A 17,656-nucleotide genomic window follows, 5' to 3' on the forward strand; every position below is an offset into this window, starting at 1 on the left:
TGGAGAGAATGGATAAGGTTTCTATTGCCCTATTCAGACATGCTGTAAGTGCATACAGGTTCTGGACACATGCATATTTTTGGTGTGAATAATTATGCGTGCATTTATTTTAATTGTCAATCTTTATTAGTCAGTGACCAAAGAAAAAAATAAAAGGACAAATAGAAGGAATGTAAAACAAGCAAAGTAATAAGGTAATATAAAAATTCATAGTAAAATAGTGCACTTCAGTTCAGTGCTTCTGAATATGCCTGCACATTGTCATTTTATCATCAGTGAGTGAGCAAGAAAATTCAGCTTCCACAAGCAGCCAATATGGCTCCTAGGGCAAGCAATAATGCTTGTAAGTAGACTGACACCCAGAGTACTCTTTGGTGAGTTGGGGCATGGGGGAGCACTTCTGGAATATCTTGATCATCCTAGATAGTGAGCCAGAATCAAATGAACTTTTGTCTTCTCACCACACCGTTTCTGACATTTCCACTTCGTGGATTGTAGCTCCTGTTATTGATACCCTTGTTTTCTGTTTTCATTTCAGTCCCGCTTCCCTGTGTTTTCCCATTTATTTACCAACAAAAATCTTACTCCTCTTGTACTGGGATCAACAGTGAGAAACTATGGTGTGCCACAACTGCTAATTATGATGTGTCTCCCCAGTGGAAATATTGTTCCAGTGTCGGTAAGATGTGCAATACCTCTTTACAGTTCTATCCTGCCAGGTTCCATGGGCTGAGGATGACTGACGTTTTGACTGATATAAAGTCAAAAGGACCTCCATCAAAATGTCTTGGAGTCAGCGTGGTGTAGTGGTTAGCAGGACCAGCCCAAGGATTTTTGGGGTTCCAGGTGAAGCCTTGCTGCCCCCGTCCCCATAGCCTGGCTGCAGACTGGATGTCCCAATGCCCACTGCCCCCATCCCTGCACTCGTAGCTGCCCCATCTCTTCTGCCACCCCAACCTCCCCATCCCCACGCCCAATGCTGTACCCACCACCCCATCCCTCTCCCTGTGCCAGCCGCCCCATCTGCACCACTTTGCCCACTGCCCCATCCTTGCACCATGCCTGCCACCCCAATCCTCGCACCCACTGCACCATCCCTGTCCCCATTGCTGCACCTGCATCCCCACCAGCTGCATCTCCAGCCTCTTCTGCCTGCTGGCTGGTTTTGCTGCAGTCGGTGAAGCCTCTAATTGACGCAGCACATTGTACTCAGGTTATTACCATGCGCCATGGCAGTTAGAAGCCTCGCTGACAGCAGAAGTAGGCAGAGGAGGAGGTGGTGGCAGGCATTCAGGCACAGCGGTGGAAGCAGCAGGAAGCACAGCGGGGACCCAGCCCATCGGGCCCATTCCCCCTAGTCCTGCTAGTGGACAGCTGGCCCTGGCGGTTAGAGTACTGGACAAGGACCAGGGAGACCCGAGTTCAAATCCCTGTCCAGTCCTAGAACTCGCTGGATGACTGGACCAGACACTTATCTCTCAGCTGAATCTGCCTCATAGGGTTGTTGCAGGGATCAGCATAACCATGTGCACTGCTCTGGGCTCCTTGGTGGAAAAGTGGGATATAAATAAATAAAAATCAGCTGCATAGAAACAAAATGTAAAATAGGAGTTGCAATGTGCATTTTCTCCGCTCTCTGCATTCTATAAGAATTTTCATTTGATGAGCCCCTGGTGGCGCAGTGGTAAAACTGCCGCCCTGTAACCAGAAGGTTGCAAGTTCGATCCTGACCAGGGGCTCAAGGTTGACTCAGCCTTCCATCCTTCCGAGGTCGGTAAAATGAGTACCCAGAATGTTGGGGGCAATATGCTAAATCATTGTAAACCGCTTAGAGAGCTCCGGCTATAGAGCGGTATATAAATGTAAGTACCATTGCTATTGCTATTTCTTCAAGGTGGGCATGCTACTGTGTGCCAGCTACCTTCCTTCCCCCGGCATCACCCCCTTTCCATTACGGGGATATGGCTGGATGCGGGGAACAAATGCATGGCAGCCCCTTGCCTTCTCCCGTCGGTGCAGTGCTTTCTCTGGCAGCTGGATGCTTCCTTCTTCTCCACCTCTCCCTCAGACAATTTGGAAGTAGAGCAAAAGTGGCCGCTTTACATATATGGGCCGCACATGACACGTCTGCAGCAGCTAGTCCCGGACAGCAGAACACTCCATCACGGACATTCTGTAACTGTCACTACAGCTACTGCACCTTTCAGAGAACATCATAGCAACTCAAGGCGGAAGCCAAAACATCTGGCACATTATATTTCTGTTTGTTAATCAACTATAAGTGTGTGTCTGTATGTGTATCGATATCGATATGGATATCTATAGCTCATCAAGCCCAAGGTAGGGAAATCAGGTTCGGGGGCACAGCACAAGGCAAGGGGGCTCTTCTGTAAGGCCATGTGAGGTGACAGCACCACAGGGTGGAAAGTGCAGGCACCCCATCCATTGCCACAAGTGTCACCCTGTAAGGGTTAAAGTTCATTATACAGGTGAAACTCGGAAAATTAGAATATCGTGCAAAAGTCCATTAATGTCACTAATGCAAATTAAAAGGTAAAACTGATATATGAGACAGATGCATTACATGCAAAACGAGATAAGTCAAGCCTTAATTTGTTATAATTGTGATGATCATGGCGTACAGCTCATGAAAACCCCAAATCCACAATCCCAGGAAATTAGAATATTACATGGAACCAAGAAGACAAGGATTGAAGAATAGAACAATATCGGACCTCTGAAAAGTATAAGCATGCATATGTATTCAGTACTTGGTTTGGGCCCCTTTTGCAGCAATTACTACCTCAATGCGGCGTGGCATGGATGCTATCAGCCTGTGGCACTGATGAGGTATTATGGAAGACCAGGATGCTTCATTAGCAGCCTTCAGCTCTTCTGCATTGTTTGGTCTCATGTCTCTCATCCTTCTCTTGGCAATGCCCAATAGATTCTCTATGGGGTCAGGTCAGGTGAGTTTGCTGGCCAATCAAGCACAGTACACTGTATACTTTTCAGAGGTCCGATATTGTTCTATTCTTCAATCCTTGTCTTATTGGTTCCATTTAATATTCTAATTTTCTGGCATTGTGGGTTTGGGGTTTTCATGAGCTGTACGCCATGATCATCACAATTATAACAAATTAAGGCTTGACTTATCTCGCTTTGCATGTAATGCATCTGTCTCATATATCAGTTTCACCTTTTAATTTGCATTACTGACATTAATGGACTTTTGCACGTTATTCTAATTTTCCCAGTTTCACCTGTAATAGGCTTTTAATTCCATTAAGTGTAATGGGTGGTTCAAGTGAGCTTGGCTCTGCTCAAGTGAAGATCCAGTTTAGGATTTGTAGATTCTATTTGGGTAATTTTCTTTCATTGACCTCAGGCAGTGATAAGACTTGGTAAGCTGTTCCCCCCAAAATACTCAAGAAAGAAACTTGGGAATATTTCTGCTAAGGCTTTATATCTATCTTGCCACCTTTCAAGTGTACAGAGCAAGACAGCTTTACAAACAACTGGGACTGACATATCCTATGTTGGAGATCCAGTCAGACCCTGAAGAATGTCATACAATCCATTTTATACCTTCCCCACAAACAGCTTGATGACAACAACAATTGCGTATCATATTGCAATTAGCAGTGCTTCTGATCATGTACTGTACACATTATGATCACGCACGTCACCATGATCATGAAAGCCCTATGAGTTATTCATGCCCAGTTTCTCACACATAATGCCTGCAGTTCAGATGTCTTCCTGTTTTTCTGTCCCATGTTGAAACCCTTCTAATGTTTCTACCTTTGGCATATGTTAATTTCCCACTTAGACAGCTTCTGACTCACAAACATCTGTGAGGTCACTCTTGAGGACAAGAGGCCTGCTGCTAAAGTTTGATTAAGTTTATATCTATATATTTAATTCTCTAAGGTATACCCATGGCTAGTCCCATGTGTGGCAACTCTTGCAAGAGTTCATGAGCAAAAGCACCTGATTGGGCAGTGGGGATTCCATATGCAGATAGGGAGGAGGAGCCTGTGACTATTAAAGTCAGTTGGAATGCAACTGTTACTGGTTGGAAGTTGTTAGTGGGCAGGGGTCTGCGAAGGGAGGGGTTGCGCTGGAGGAAAGAGCCCCTTCAGGAGAAGGAGGCTGCCGTTGTGTGAGTTAGATGAGGAAACAAGATCTGTTAACTCAGAAAGGGACAGAGAGAGAGAAAGGAGAGGAAGACAGACAGAGGGGGAAAGTGATTGGAGGGGAGAGAAAGGGAGGGGAATAGAGAAAGAAGGAAGGGCAAGTGATAGGCCCCGAGCCTGTCAGCGGCCAGAGGGGAAAGAGCGGCCATGGCAGCATCAGAAAGGAAGGGCCCAGTCAACCACTGCTGCTGTTTGGGCCATTGGCGGAAGGAGGCAGGCAGGCAGGCAAAGGATGAGCCCGGGCCCTTCAGCGGCCTGAGGGGAACGAGCGGCCATGGCGGTGGTGGCAGCGAGGAATGGCCTGGTCAACTGCTGCTGCTGCTGCTGCTCCTGTGAGGAGGAGCAGGGCTCCCCGAGGGTGGGGAGGTCTTTGGGGATAGGGGGCTACAGCTTGGCCAATAGGTGCCAGCAACGTTGCAACTGCGGCCAAGAGGGGTGAGGGGGATGGAAGCAACCGGATGGAGGAGGAGCAGCAGGAGTGCAGCTCAGGGGAGGGTGGAGAGATCTCTGAGGTGAGGGGAGCTGTGGCAGGGGGTGAGGGGAGCAATAAAGTACTAGCGTTCAGATGCTCTGCATGGGTTAAGCTAGTTGATAACTATTGCCATTATGGATTAACGTAGAAATTGCACAGGAGAAAATCTAACTGTACCTGCTTGATGCCACCACCTCTCTACGTCCGCTGCATGTTTTCTGGACCTTTGCCTCTCTTTTCACTCACTCACTCTCTTTCCACTCACTTTCCACTCACCTCTTTTCCACTCACTCATCATCCATGCTCCTAGACCAGAGCTTGGCACTGATGCCACCCCTCTTCACCCTTGCTACCCTAATCTCCATCCCAGAGGACAGGGTGGGCCCAGCAATAGGGAAAGGGGTGACACGTTGCATTTGCCAGAAGTGGTGAGAGACACCAAGCAGCACCGGTTAACACTTTGCACCTGTGCCATTTTCACATTGACACACAGTCCCTGCAACTTCTATTCATCCTGAAAGCATCTGTATGCTGTGCTGGCCACATAACATTCTCCTTCTAAATGGTTATAGAAGAGTGAAGTAGATTGTATATGTCAGTACCATTAAGCTCTGTCTCAAACTCTTTCTAGAGTATGACGGTAATTCCGGTGGACAAGCCTGTGTCTTCCCCTTCATCTACAAGAGCCAGACATTCTACACCTGCACCAATGAAGATGCTGCCCAAGGGAGATTCTGGTGTTCCACAACCGGGAGTTACGATAAGGATGAGCAGTGGAGCTACTGTGCCGACACAAGTATGCTAAAGATCTGCCCCCCAACTTCCCAACCATAATGTTGTTAACCTGCAAAACCATGCTACCCAACTTTCTGTCTCCAGCTGTTAAAATGCAAGCAGAGAACCTGTGAAGAATAGCATTCAGGTTTTCTGAGCGCCACAGTCAATTGACAGCACCAGACAGGGAAACACTCTTGTCATAAAAGCTGTCCATCTCTGTCTCCCTCTCTTTCCCCCACCCCTTCTAGGGCTAAGTTCAAGTCTGACAGGGCCGTGCATCTTCCCCTTCAGCTACAAGAACAAGTCCTACTCATCTTGCACAACAGATGGGTCATCGGATGAAAAACCATGGTGCTCTCTCACCAAGAACTATGATGTGGATCCAAAATGGACATACTGCAACCCCTCAGGTAGGAAAAAATGCTGAAGAAGATGCAGACAGACCTGGTCAGTGCTTTGAAGTGTAGACTGGAGCAGGCATAAGTACAGGGAAGGCTGTGGGATTCTCCTACATGGGGAAACAGGAAAATACTGGTTTTGACAGGCGGAGGGTGTATGAGGGTTCCAAGGATCCAGATGAGCCTCTGTGCCCTGGTTAACTCTCACCTACCCAAGAAAGGCTGCTTGTGAGAATGACCTTTCTATGTCCATGGATGCTTAGACCAGAATCTCTTCTTTCCATTTCCTGTCAGGGGGGAAAGCATTGAACCTGAACACCCAAGATCTATTTATTTATTTATTTATTTAACATTTATATCCCGCTCTTCCTCCAAGGAGCCCAGAGCAATGTACTACATACTTGAGTTTCTTCTGTCACAACAACCCTATGAAGTAGGTTAGGCTGAGAGAGAAGTGACTGGCCCAGAGTCACCCAGCTAGTATCATGGCTGAATGGAGATTTGAACTCCGGTCTCCCTGGTCCTAGTCCAGCACTCTAACCACTACACCACACTGGCTTAGCTGGATCGCTCCTAAATTCCTAGTAGAAAAAACACTCTATTCAAATATGCCTACAAACAGTTTGGGGTTAAATAACACCTCAAGGATGAACCCTTTACAAATGTGAATTGCAGTAGCATGTTTTTCATCGTTGGAACCTTCCTTATGAACTATCAGCTGGTTATTTGGCTCTTCATGGATTTCATGTTAACCAATCAGGCACACACTGCAGGATGTACAACCCCACTGCATCTGCAAAGTTGTACAAGGAACCCAAATCCACACATCTCTGCAGGAGGTAAGCTTTCTGGCAGGAAAAATGCTATCCAATAACCCCCTAACTCCTTCACAGGAAGATTGTCTCCGGACAAAGCGTCTGGAAGTCTTGATGAAAACAAACAATGCTCAACAAGGGTAATGAAATCACCCTGGCCGTCATCTTAGAAAACTTGGGGAGACAGATGCCGGCCCTCTTCCCAGAGATCAGAAACATTTTCCCCCCAGGGAAGAGGAACTCTCCTCTCACACTCACCCCTCCAGCCAGTCAGACGTAAACTCAGGTGGGCTGGCTGCATCTCCCATTCTCAGCTGTGTTCAGCTCATGTTGGATGGTCTGTTTGGGGTTGATGTGTAGGGGAAACCTGTCTTCTTAGATACATAGAATTTGATGTGTGGGCTTTGTGGCATGGTGCTGAAGGATGATTTGACAGTGTCAGACAGCCGTGTTGTGATGGGTCACAGATTTTCAGCTTGTGGAGGCAGTTCTGCATCTGATCTTACAGGAGAGCTCCAGAAGAAGATACACATGTAAATGATGAAGTACATGTAAATGATGGAAGCCTGCTTCATAATAACAAATAGAAGAGTCGTTCCCTTTTTCTAGTCCTTAGGGCTTCTGGTTTCACTGATCCTGCTCATCAGATGTCATTCAGAATACTCCATTTTCCTCCTTTTTTTCTAGGTGACTCGAACCAAAGAGGTGAAGACTATGGATGCCTGTGATTCCAGCGGTGGCAATTTCCCAATAACCTGACCAACATTTGACTAGCTCTTCCTGGCTTCCCTTTGAACTGTAAAAATGTAGTGTTCCTCATAGTTGGTGTGGCCCAGCCCCAGCCCCTCCCCCATTTCTCTTGCTTGCAATCTGTATGTTTTCTCAGAGCACAGTCTTAGAGCACAGGATATAGCCATCTTGCTGAACCTAAGCAGTTCTGATCAGTGTCTGGATGGGACATCAACTGGGAACCTTTGGAATGCCACTTGAATCCCATGATGGAAGCCCATGATCCCATTCGGCTGGTGGCCCCACAGGGACGGGCCTTCTCGGTTACTGCCCCGAGACTGTGGAATGTGCTCCATACTGAGATACGATCTTCCCCATCTCTGACAATTTTTTAAAAGCATTTGAAAACCCACCTCTTCGCCCAAGCTTTGTCAGCTCTTTAAAATTTTTAGGTTTTAATCTGTGGTTGGTTTTTAAATTGTTAAATTGTTTTAAGTTTTTGATTATGAGTTTAACTTGTTTTATGCTATTGTTAACCACCCAGAGACAAAGGTTTGGGGCGGGGTACAAATTAGATAGATAGATAGATAGATAGATGCACCCATGCATCCTTGCTCTATGTCAGCCAGTGATTGTTCTTGGGACAATGGCAGGGGGCAATTGGGATCTTCCGCCTCCTGATACTTATTGGCCCCTCTCTATGGCTTCTTCAGAAAAACAAATAAACTTGGCAGAGCATATTGCAAGTTGACCATGCCATGGATATTGTAATAACTTGACTCCTTCTTTACTTACGTTATCTGTTTTAGCTAATCCTAGTACTTCAATTATTGTCATTACAATATCTTTGTGAGCATGACCCCACAATGTGTGATTTCTGGATTGGAGCCTTTATCAGTTTCCTGATAAAGATTACAGTTAATTTAAATACCGGGGTGTGCTCCATGCCCTGGGGAGGGCCAGCCCCCTTTCAAAACTGATCCCTGAAAGGTTGCCAGCAGCTTCTTCTCTCATCGTACGCTTTGCAAGGAGTGTGAGGACAGGAAGGCAGCTGATCTGAGCCTTGCAAGGAGGTCAGGGAGAAGATTAGAGGTGGAGGACCATCCCAAAGGAGCTCTTTGCTTAGCAGCGGCTACAACAAAGAGCTGCTAAGATGATGGCGGATAGCAGGAAACACATGAGGTGCTTGGGAGCATCTGTAAGATTGTAGAGGCACCTTGAGCTCTGGGTTTTCTTCAGGGCAGCTGCTGGGTGTGAGGCATTGCTTCTGACCTGGCAGGAGCCCTGAAATCAAGTGACAAAAAGCTTTTCACAGGGTGCTCATAGGTTCAGATCCTGCACCTGCTCTGGTGCTTGCTCATTCTCAAGAGAGCCAGAGTGGTGTAGTGGTTAGAGTGCTGGACTAGGACCGGGGAGACCCGAGTTCAAATCCCCCTTCAGCCAGTCACTTCTCTCTCAGCCTAGCCTACTTCATTGCTTGCTGTGTGGCTGTGGTTTTATGCATGACCAAGGAAATTTGGTCTTGGTGCTGAGGACACATAGGAACTGAGAGTGTTGGGATAAATAATGTGTCCAGGAGAGTGGAAGACTGGGGAGGGTCTGAGCGCAGTGATTTCTCAGGTAGAGGGCATGTTGTCCAAGAACTGGGTTCTTGCCTGGTGTGCGTTGAGCCAATAAAACACACCAATGGTGGAGATCTAGAAATCAGCTTTTATTCTGCAGAATAAATGGTGCTAAAGGGAATGATTTCCAAAGCAAAAAGCACATCCAGAAAATTCAGCATCAGCGTTATATAGGAGAAGCTACACAAAGTTTCAGCTTCATCTTATTCTGTTTGTCCCCCTCCCTTTCTGCTAGTCTTGAAGCACTTAGATAAATGTAGGCAAACATTCTTCAGGATACACTATCCCTCCGAGCTTTTAGCCTAACCTTTTCCCTCATACTGTTATCTCTTGCATTTAAGGAACAAGGAGCAGAGAACCATTTTCTTCCTTCTTTCTCATGGGAACAGAGGTGATTCATGCACCTAATGGTTAATTGGCCAGCTAGAAGCTATGCAGGCTTAGCTGACAGCCATGTTAGCACTTTAGCTTAGTGACTTCACATACAAAAGGGGCAAAATGGCTGTACTCTGGCCCATCAGGCAGAGGGAGAAATTAATTAATTAATTAATTAATTAATTAAATGTGTGTCCTGTTCTTTCTCCAAAGAGCCCAGACATGGTACATGGTTATGTTTATCCTAACAACAACCCTGTGAGGTAGGTTAGGCTGAGAGATGCATGACTGGCCCAGAGTCACATACGGCAGTGGGGCAGGACTTTACAGAGGAAAGCGGTCCAGACAACTGAAGTCTGTTCCTTTTTCTGGCTCTTCACCCAATCCTGCATCCCCAGGGAGCTCTGGGGACACTCTCTCAAGGATTAAGGTGCTGCTACTGAATGCCAGGTCAGGAAATGGTAAAACATCTCTCAGCCATGATTTGATTGTGCATAAGCACACTTGCTATGTGTGATGGAGACCTGGTTGCATGGGCTGGGTGGGATTGGTCTCTCTCAGCTTTGTCCTCCAGGCTTCCTCATCTTGCAGCAGAGGGTTGCAGAGGGGACTTAGCAGTCTTTGATCAGGAGACCTTTCCCCTTTCCAGGTGCCCAGTTAGGCAATCTCCAGGTTTCAAGTCTTTGTCCTTGAGGGTGGGCCTCCGAGATAGGCTGGGGATTCTGGTGATGCACCAAACACTCCTCTGCACTGCACTTCAATCTCTCTACCTGAGCTGGCAGGGGAGGTCGCGAAGTTAGCATTGGGTTCCCCCAAACTTATGGTCTTGGGGGACTTCAATGTCCATGCTGAGGCCCCCCTAGTAGGGACCACTCAGAACTTCATGGCCTCCATGGCAACCATGGGCCTATCTCAATTGGTATCGGGCCTGACCCACGTGGCAGAGCATACTTTGGATCTGGTTTTGATTCAGGGAATAAAGGATCTGGAGGTGGGGGAGTTGGAAATCTCTCTCTTGCCATGGACAGATCATTATCTGGTGGGGTTTAGTTTGACTGCTTTGTCTACCCTCTGCAGGGGTGCTGGACCAATTAGAATGGTCCACCCCGGAGGCTTATGGATCTGTTTAGTTTCCAGACAGCCCTCGGGAAGTTTCCAGTGTCCAGAGCTGGTGACTCTGGAGAGGCCCTGGTGAATCTCTAGAACGTGGAGACAGTCCAGGCTACTGACACAGCTGCTCCTAAACACCCTCTCTGGCTTGGTGGAGCCCGTTCTGCTCCTTGATTTCCTGAAGAGCTTAGGGCAATGAAACAACTCGGACAACGGCTGGAACGACACTGGTGGAAGACTCATGACAAATCCTATCAAACACGGGCTAGAACCAATTTTTGCAGTGAAGAAACGTATTTTTTCCGTGTCCATTTCATCTGCTCAGTGCAGGCCAGCAGAGCTTTATCGTGTAGTAAAGTTATTGCTTCACACATCCCCATGTGTAATGGAGAATGAACCATCTATTGCCTGCTGTGACCAGTTTGCATGCCACAGTTGCAGATGAAGTCACTCACATCAAAGCAAATTTGGACAACAGGTTTGTGGCAGTTCCAGCAGACGTGCCTTGGGTACCGTCTGGTCCTGTTGTGCTGGATTTTTTTTCAGTCGGTACAACCTGAAGATATAGATAAGATCCTGAGCAGTGTGCGGGCAAGGTCATGCACTCTAGACCCTTGCCCTTCATAGCTAATAAAATCTGCAAGGGAAGGTACAGGCAGGTGGATGGGGGCTAAAATAAATGCTTCATTACAGGAGGGCAGGATGCCATTATGCCTCAAGAATGCGGTGGTGAGGCCACTATTAAAAAAGCCTTCACTTCATCCCTCCAATGTGAACAATTACCTCCCCTTTTGGGGAAAGGTGATAGAGCGTGTAGTGGCATCTCAACTGCAGAGGATCTTGGATGATATGGATTATCTAGATCCCTTTCGATCTGGCTTCCGTCCTGGATATGGGACTGAAACTGCCTTGGTCGCACTAGAGGATGACCTGCGCCGGGAGCCTGACAGGGGGAGTGCGTCCCTGCTGGTTCTGCTGAACCTTTCAGTGGTATCCAAAACCATCAACTATGGTATCCTTCTAGAACGCCTCTTGAGTATGGGGATTGGAGGCACTACTTTTGAGTGCTTTCTTGGGAAAGGGTCAAGAATGTGGTGCTGGGTGACTTTTATATATATATATTTTATATCCCGCTCTTCCTCCAAGGAGCCCAGAGCGGTGTACTACATACTTAGGTTGCTCCTCACAACACCCCTGTGAAGTAGGTTAGGCTGAGAGAGAAGTGGCTGGCCCACAGTCACCCAGCCAGTCTCATGGCTGAATGGACATTTGAACTCGGGTCTCCGCAGTCCTAGTCCAGCACTCTAACCACTACACCATGCTGGCCTACAGGGAGGAACGCTGCCACCCCTAAAACTTTGCACAGGAGTGGAGAGCTGGAGGGGGAAGAGCGGCGAGAGAGGTAAGTACTACACCCCGCACTTAAAGCTCGACACACACACACCCAGTGCCGGACCGCGTCTCCGTCCTCCGTGCACATCCCTATTCTTCTCTTATTTTCCTAAGCCACCTAATGGTGCAGCAGGGAAATGACTTGATTAGTAAGCCTGAGGTGGCCAGTTCAAATCCCTGGGGAAGCAGCAATATAGGAAGATACTGCATCATCTCAAACTGTGTGGGAGGAGGCAATGCTAAACCCCTTCTGTATTCTACCAAAAGACCACCACAGGGCTCTGTGGTTGCCAGGATTCGGCAGCAACTCGGCAGCACACTTTACCTTATTTTATTATTTATTTATTTTATTTTGATACCGCCCTACCAAATTCGGCTCAGGGCGGTTATTTTCCTATACTTCCTTTCCTCCTCCCTTTTATCATCAGGGCTCTGTTCGTTCTCATTTTCCCTGCCCTATGTCATGTTTTCTCTCTTTCTTTTTCAGTTAGAAAAAGAGTGGGAGGTACTCGCAGAGTGGGGATGAGGCGAAGGGGGGGCGTGGGGGCTGTGCAGCTGGGACACAAACGCTTAGAAGAAACCCTCCTTTCTGCACGTGATCTCTCTGTCTTCCTTGCACACCTTTATAAAACGTCTGCAGGGGCAGCAGGGCGGGGGGCGCATCTGTTTTTGGAGACAAGAAGTGTATCCTGCCAGGAATGTCTGCACCTGAAGCCGACTTTCCGGTCAAGCGCCCCAGGCCAGCAGCAGTCTGAACTGGCCTCGCCCAACTTGCCTGGCAATGCATCAATTCTGCCCTCGGCAGTGGCGCGTCCTTCCTGGACGGGCTGGCCCAGGGGCTGCTGGCTGGGCTCGGAGGAGGGATAAAAGACCCGCCAAGGGATGTAGGAGCTCCCAGCGCGCTTCAGCCCACGAAGCCCAACATGAGCAGCGTGTGTTCTCGAGAGCTCTGCGCGGCGGCCCCGCGGCTGCTGCTGCCGCTCCTCCTCTTCCTGATGTTGGCCGTGAACGGTAAGGCTGCGAGCCCCACAGTGGACAAGGGACTGGGCGAGGAAGAAGCAAAGCCATCTTCAGCGGTGTGTGTGGGGGGGTGGGGTGCTCTCCCTACTTGACAGTTTTCTCTGGAAGCTGGAGGAAAGCTAGCCTTGTGGTAATGTAAAGTGTGCCTGTCAAGTCGATTTCAGCTCCTCCTGGTGCCCACAGAGTCCTGTGGTTGTCTTTGGTAGAATACAGGAGGGGTTTACCATTGCCCCCCCCTCTCAGTGTGAGATGATGCCTTTCAGCATCTTCCTATATTGCTACTGCCCAATAAAGGAGTTTCCCATAGTCTGGGAAACATACCAGCAAGGTTTCGAACCAGCAACTTTCTGCTTGTGAGTCAAGCATTTCCCTGCTGCGGCACTCAAGATGGGTCTTGTAGTAGCAGCCATGAACAGAGTCTGTCCTGGTTGCATTTGAATGGGGGACGACATGTGAGAGAGATTGGGGCTGCTGTGGGAAGAGCATCCTGCATGCAGAGGGTTCCCAGTTCCCTCCCTGCCATCTCCAAGACGGAGCGGAGAGAGACTCCAGCCTGCAACCTTGGAGGAGCTGCTGACAGTCTGTGTAGACAGTACTGAGCTAGATGTTCCTATGTTCCATACTTATTTTGTCCATGTTGTTGTTTAGAATGTTTGTATATCACTCCAAGCTTTCAGCTTTGGGCAGTTTACAACAAAGATAAGATCACTTATAACAAGAATTAAAACATGAAAAACAGTTTCAAAATAACCACAGTTGTACACATCATCTATTTAAAAGTTTGGATGGACAGATCTGTCTTTGCGATCTTTCTGAGAGCTGTCAAAGATGGGGAGGCTCTTGTTTCTGCAGGGAGCGCGTCCCCAAGCCTCAGGCAGACAACAGAAATGGCTTCTTGTTGGAAATTGCTGTGGGGTTTCTAAAACTGTGCCTTTGTCCCTGGAAGCCCCATTGACCTAGAACTCTTTCCATCAAATGCTGGGTGGGTGGACAGGATGTGAGAAAAGTGCACTTTACAGATGCTCGGAGGAACTGTTGCTATTATGCCCTCGCATCGAGCAGTGGGAGAAAGATAGGTCAAAATAAGGCCTGTGCCTTTAAGAGCTGAGGCAGCGGGCACCAGTGCTTATCCTCTAAATCAAGGAGCTAAGTGCCATATAAGCCACCTTAAGTGGCACAGTGGGGAAATGCTTGACTAACAAGCAGAAGGTTGCCAGTTCAAATTCCTGCTGGTACTATATTGGGCAGCAGTGATATAGGAAGATGCTGAAAGGCATCATCTCACACTGTGCAGGAGGAGGCAATGGTAAACCCCTCCTGTATTCTACCAAAGAAAACTACAGGGCTCCGTGGGCTCCAGGAGTCGAAATCAACTTGATGACACACTTTACTTTAAGTGCCTTCTGCCATGGAAACCCTTAGGTGTGTGGGGGAGATGCAGGGAGAGAATGGTTAAGGTTTCTATGGCCCTATTTAGACATGCTGTAAGTACATACAGGTTCTGGACACGTGCATGTTTTTGGTGTGAATAATTATGCATGCATTTATTTTAATTGTCAATCTTTATTACAGCCATTGACCAAAGAAAAAAATAAAAGGACAAATAGAAGACATTTAAAACAAGCAAAGTAATAAAGTAAGATAAAAATTCATAGTAAAATAAAGAATAAAAAATCATAGTCAAATAGCAATTAACATTAACATCCATAATTTCTGGGTATTCAGGTTACGAGACAATCCCCCACTAATTATCTGTTCCAACCAACTGTGCCCAAATTTCGTCGAGCCATTACTCTAGCTCCTTGCAATGCTTTGTGCATGGCAATGCTAGAAGGCAGATATTATAGTATCCCTTGGGAAGATCGCGTATGTCCTTGTGGAACGGGGGAGATCGAAGATATGGCTCATGGTCTCTTATATTGCCAGCTTTACAGAGATAGCAGATCTAAGCTTATTTCCCCAGAACTTGCTACGTATCCAGAGCTTGATCATAATTCTTATTTAACCCTTCTTTTAGCTGATCAGAATGAAGCCAGATTATACAAGGTGGCCAAATTTTGTTATATTGCCCACCGGATTCGACTGGAAGTTATTAATAAAACATAGTTTGCAGAAGGGTATGCATAATACTGAGTATGAGTATTTGTGCTATATCTGATGAGCTTGTAACATTGTCTTGTGGCCAATGGACTCAGTAGTAGTGCTATAATTAGTCAGCTGCTTCTATTAATGTTAATGTTAATTGCTATTTTACTATGAATTTTTATCTTGCTTTATTACTTTGTTTTTTAAAAATTTCTTCAATTTGTCCTTTTATTTTTTCCCTTGGGTCAATGACTGTACTAAAGATTGACACACATTTTAATTGTACAAGCCCCTCAAATGGAGGGTACAGATTACTGTACTACTGTAAACCCTGTTCAGACATTAGGCTGGTTCAGATTAACATGGCCGCCAACCAGCCCCCTACACACAATGAAGGCTGGGATGCATTGAGAATGTGCTCGCCCGATTGTAACTCAAGGAGATACCAACATGTCCCTGGCATGTCCTTTAATTACATATAAGGGATGTGCAAACCCAAGGTTTTGGAGCACTTGTAGGGGACGATTGGAATAAATGTTCCTCACACGTGATTCAAGGTCATGCCAAGAACACACTGGCAGTTCCTTGACAGATGTGGCTTTTGTGTCACATTCCACCTCTCATCACATGTAGGGCTCCAGTGGGGAGTGTGCAGGGGTATAGCAAGCTGAGTGGCAGCCACCCAGAGACTGATCTCCACATGCCCCATTCCCCCAGCACCGCACTGACTGCACCCCTTTGTCCTGCATCATGTTTTCCCAAGGTGTATGTGGCTGGCGCTGGGAAGGAATGTGCACTACCCAGACTCTGGCGCTTTCCAGATTACCTGCTCAAGGGCGGTATAATGATTCAGTTTGGGCAGATCAGATTCAAAACATAAATAAAGGCTGTTGCGCAAAGCTACCAGCAGGCAGAGCAGAGCAGTCTTGCGAAAACTCCACAACTGGAAAATACAGCTATTTTTTTCACCGCACATACATTATAGCACTTTATATCAGCCATTAAATCTGATACAAGGCATCCGAAATGTGGACAGCACTCTAGTGACAGCATAGGGACTGCAGTGTCGCAACACAGGAAGTGTGGAAACTCACGTAGCAGATACGTCGTGACCCCGTTGTAGGGTCTAATCTGGAAAGCGCCTCTCTGAGGGAAGTCAAGTTCCTACCCGCCCTTCCAAGCTTGGAGACAGATTATCATTTTTGTTCCAGAGTATCACAGGTGTTATGATATAGGCACTGCTGCCTAGGATGTGCACACTTGTGTCAGAGGGACTCACTCCCACTTTCTCACTTCTCCCTAACCATTCCAGACGCAAATCCAAAAGAACCATGTAGCTTTCCTTTCATCTTCAAAGGCAAATCTTACTCTCAATGTACAACGGATGGAACAGTCTTCTCCTGGTTCTGGTGCTCTCTTACCAGCAACTATGATGTGGATAACAAGTGGAGATATTGTGAACATACAGGTAGGAAAACCAAATGCAAATGCAGACAAAGCTTGCAGGTGCTTCCAGGAATATTTGGAGGCTTGCATGGATGAGAAGAGTAGAAAGATGGCAGTAGGGTATGATGCATTATAAGCAGCCTTCATTTTCACCCAGACTTTGGCACTTTCCAGTTTACCCACTCAATGGCAGTAAAATGCTTCAGTTTGGGCAGATCACATTCAAAACATAAATAAAGGCTGTTGTGCAAAGCTACCAGCAGGTGGAGCAGTCTTGCGAAAACTCCACAACTGGAAAATACAGCTATTTTTTTTCCGCTGAACATACGTTAAAGCACTTTATATCAGCCATTAAATCATAAACAAGGCATCCAAAATGTGGACCGCACTCTAATGACAGCATAAGGACTGCGGTGTCACAACACAGGAAGTGCGGAAATTCACGTAGCAGATACGTTGTGACCCTGTTGTAGGGTCTAATCTGGAAAGTGCCTCTCTCTGTGGGAAGTCAGGTTCCTACCCGCCCTTCCAAGCTTGGAGACAGATTATCATTTTTGTTCCAGAGTATCACAGGTGTTATGATATAGGCACTGCTGCCTAGGATGTGCACACTTTGGAACATAGGAACATAGGAAACTGCCATATACTGAGTCAGACCATTGGTCTATCTAGCTCAGTATTGTCTTCACAGACTAGCAGGAGCTTCTCCAAGGTTGCAGGCAGGAATCTCTCTCAGCCCTATCTTGGAGAAGCAAGGGAGGGAACTTGAAACCTTCTGCTCTTCCCAGAGCAGCTCCATCCCGAGGGGAATATTTTTCAGTGCTCAAACTTCTGGTCCCCCATTCTGATGCAACCAGGGTGGACCCCGCTTAGCTATGGGGCCAAGTCATGCTTGCTACCACAAGACTAGCTCTCCTCTCCTTGTGCCAGACGTACTCACTCCCACTTTCTCACTTCTCCCTAACTATTCCAGTCGCAGATATGAATATGCCATGTAGCTTTCCTTTCATCTTCAAAGGCAACTCTTACTTGCAATGTACATCGGATGGAACAATCATCTCCTGGTTCCCCTGGTGCTCTCTTACCAGCAATTATGATGTGGACATGATGTGGAGATATTGTGAGCCTTCAGGTAGGAAAATCAGATGAAAGTGCAGGCAAAGCTTGCTGGTGCTTCCAGGAATATTTGGAGCCATGCATGGGTGAGAAGAAGAGT

At 47.1% G+C, this 17,656-nt stretch overlaps 1 long non-coding RNA gene across 2 annotated transcripts; it reads left to right on the plus strand.

The window, feature by feature from the left end:
• The first annotated feature begins 4,094 nt into the window (after positions 1-4,094).
• Positions 4,095-11,895, plus strand: LOC128330339 (uncharacterized). Of its 2 annotated transcripts, none has more exons than XR_008310051.1 (4): positions 4,095-4,165; positions 5,303-5,467; positions 5,697-5,858; positions 11,830-11,895. It is a non-coding gene; the product is annotated as an uncharacterized LOC128330339 (long non-coding RNA). The 2 variants fall into 2 exon arrangements; XR_008310050.1 differs by lacking the exon at positions 11,830-11,895 and adding an exon at positions 7,349-7,805.
• The last annotated feature ends 5,761 nt before the right edge of the window (positions 11,896-17,656 follow it).

The sequence above is a fragment of the Hemicordylus capensis genome, chromosome 6 (assembly GCF_027244095.1).
Source record: "Hemicordylus capensis ecotype Gifberg chromosome 6, rHemCap1.1.pri, whole genome shotgun sequence".
Lineage (NCBI taxonomy): Eukaryota > Metazoa > Chordata > Lepidosauria > Squamata > Cordylidae > Hemicordylus > Hemicordylus capensis.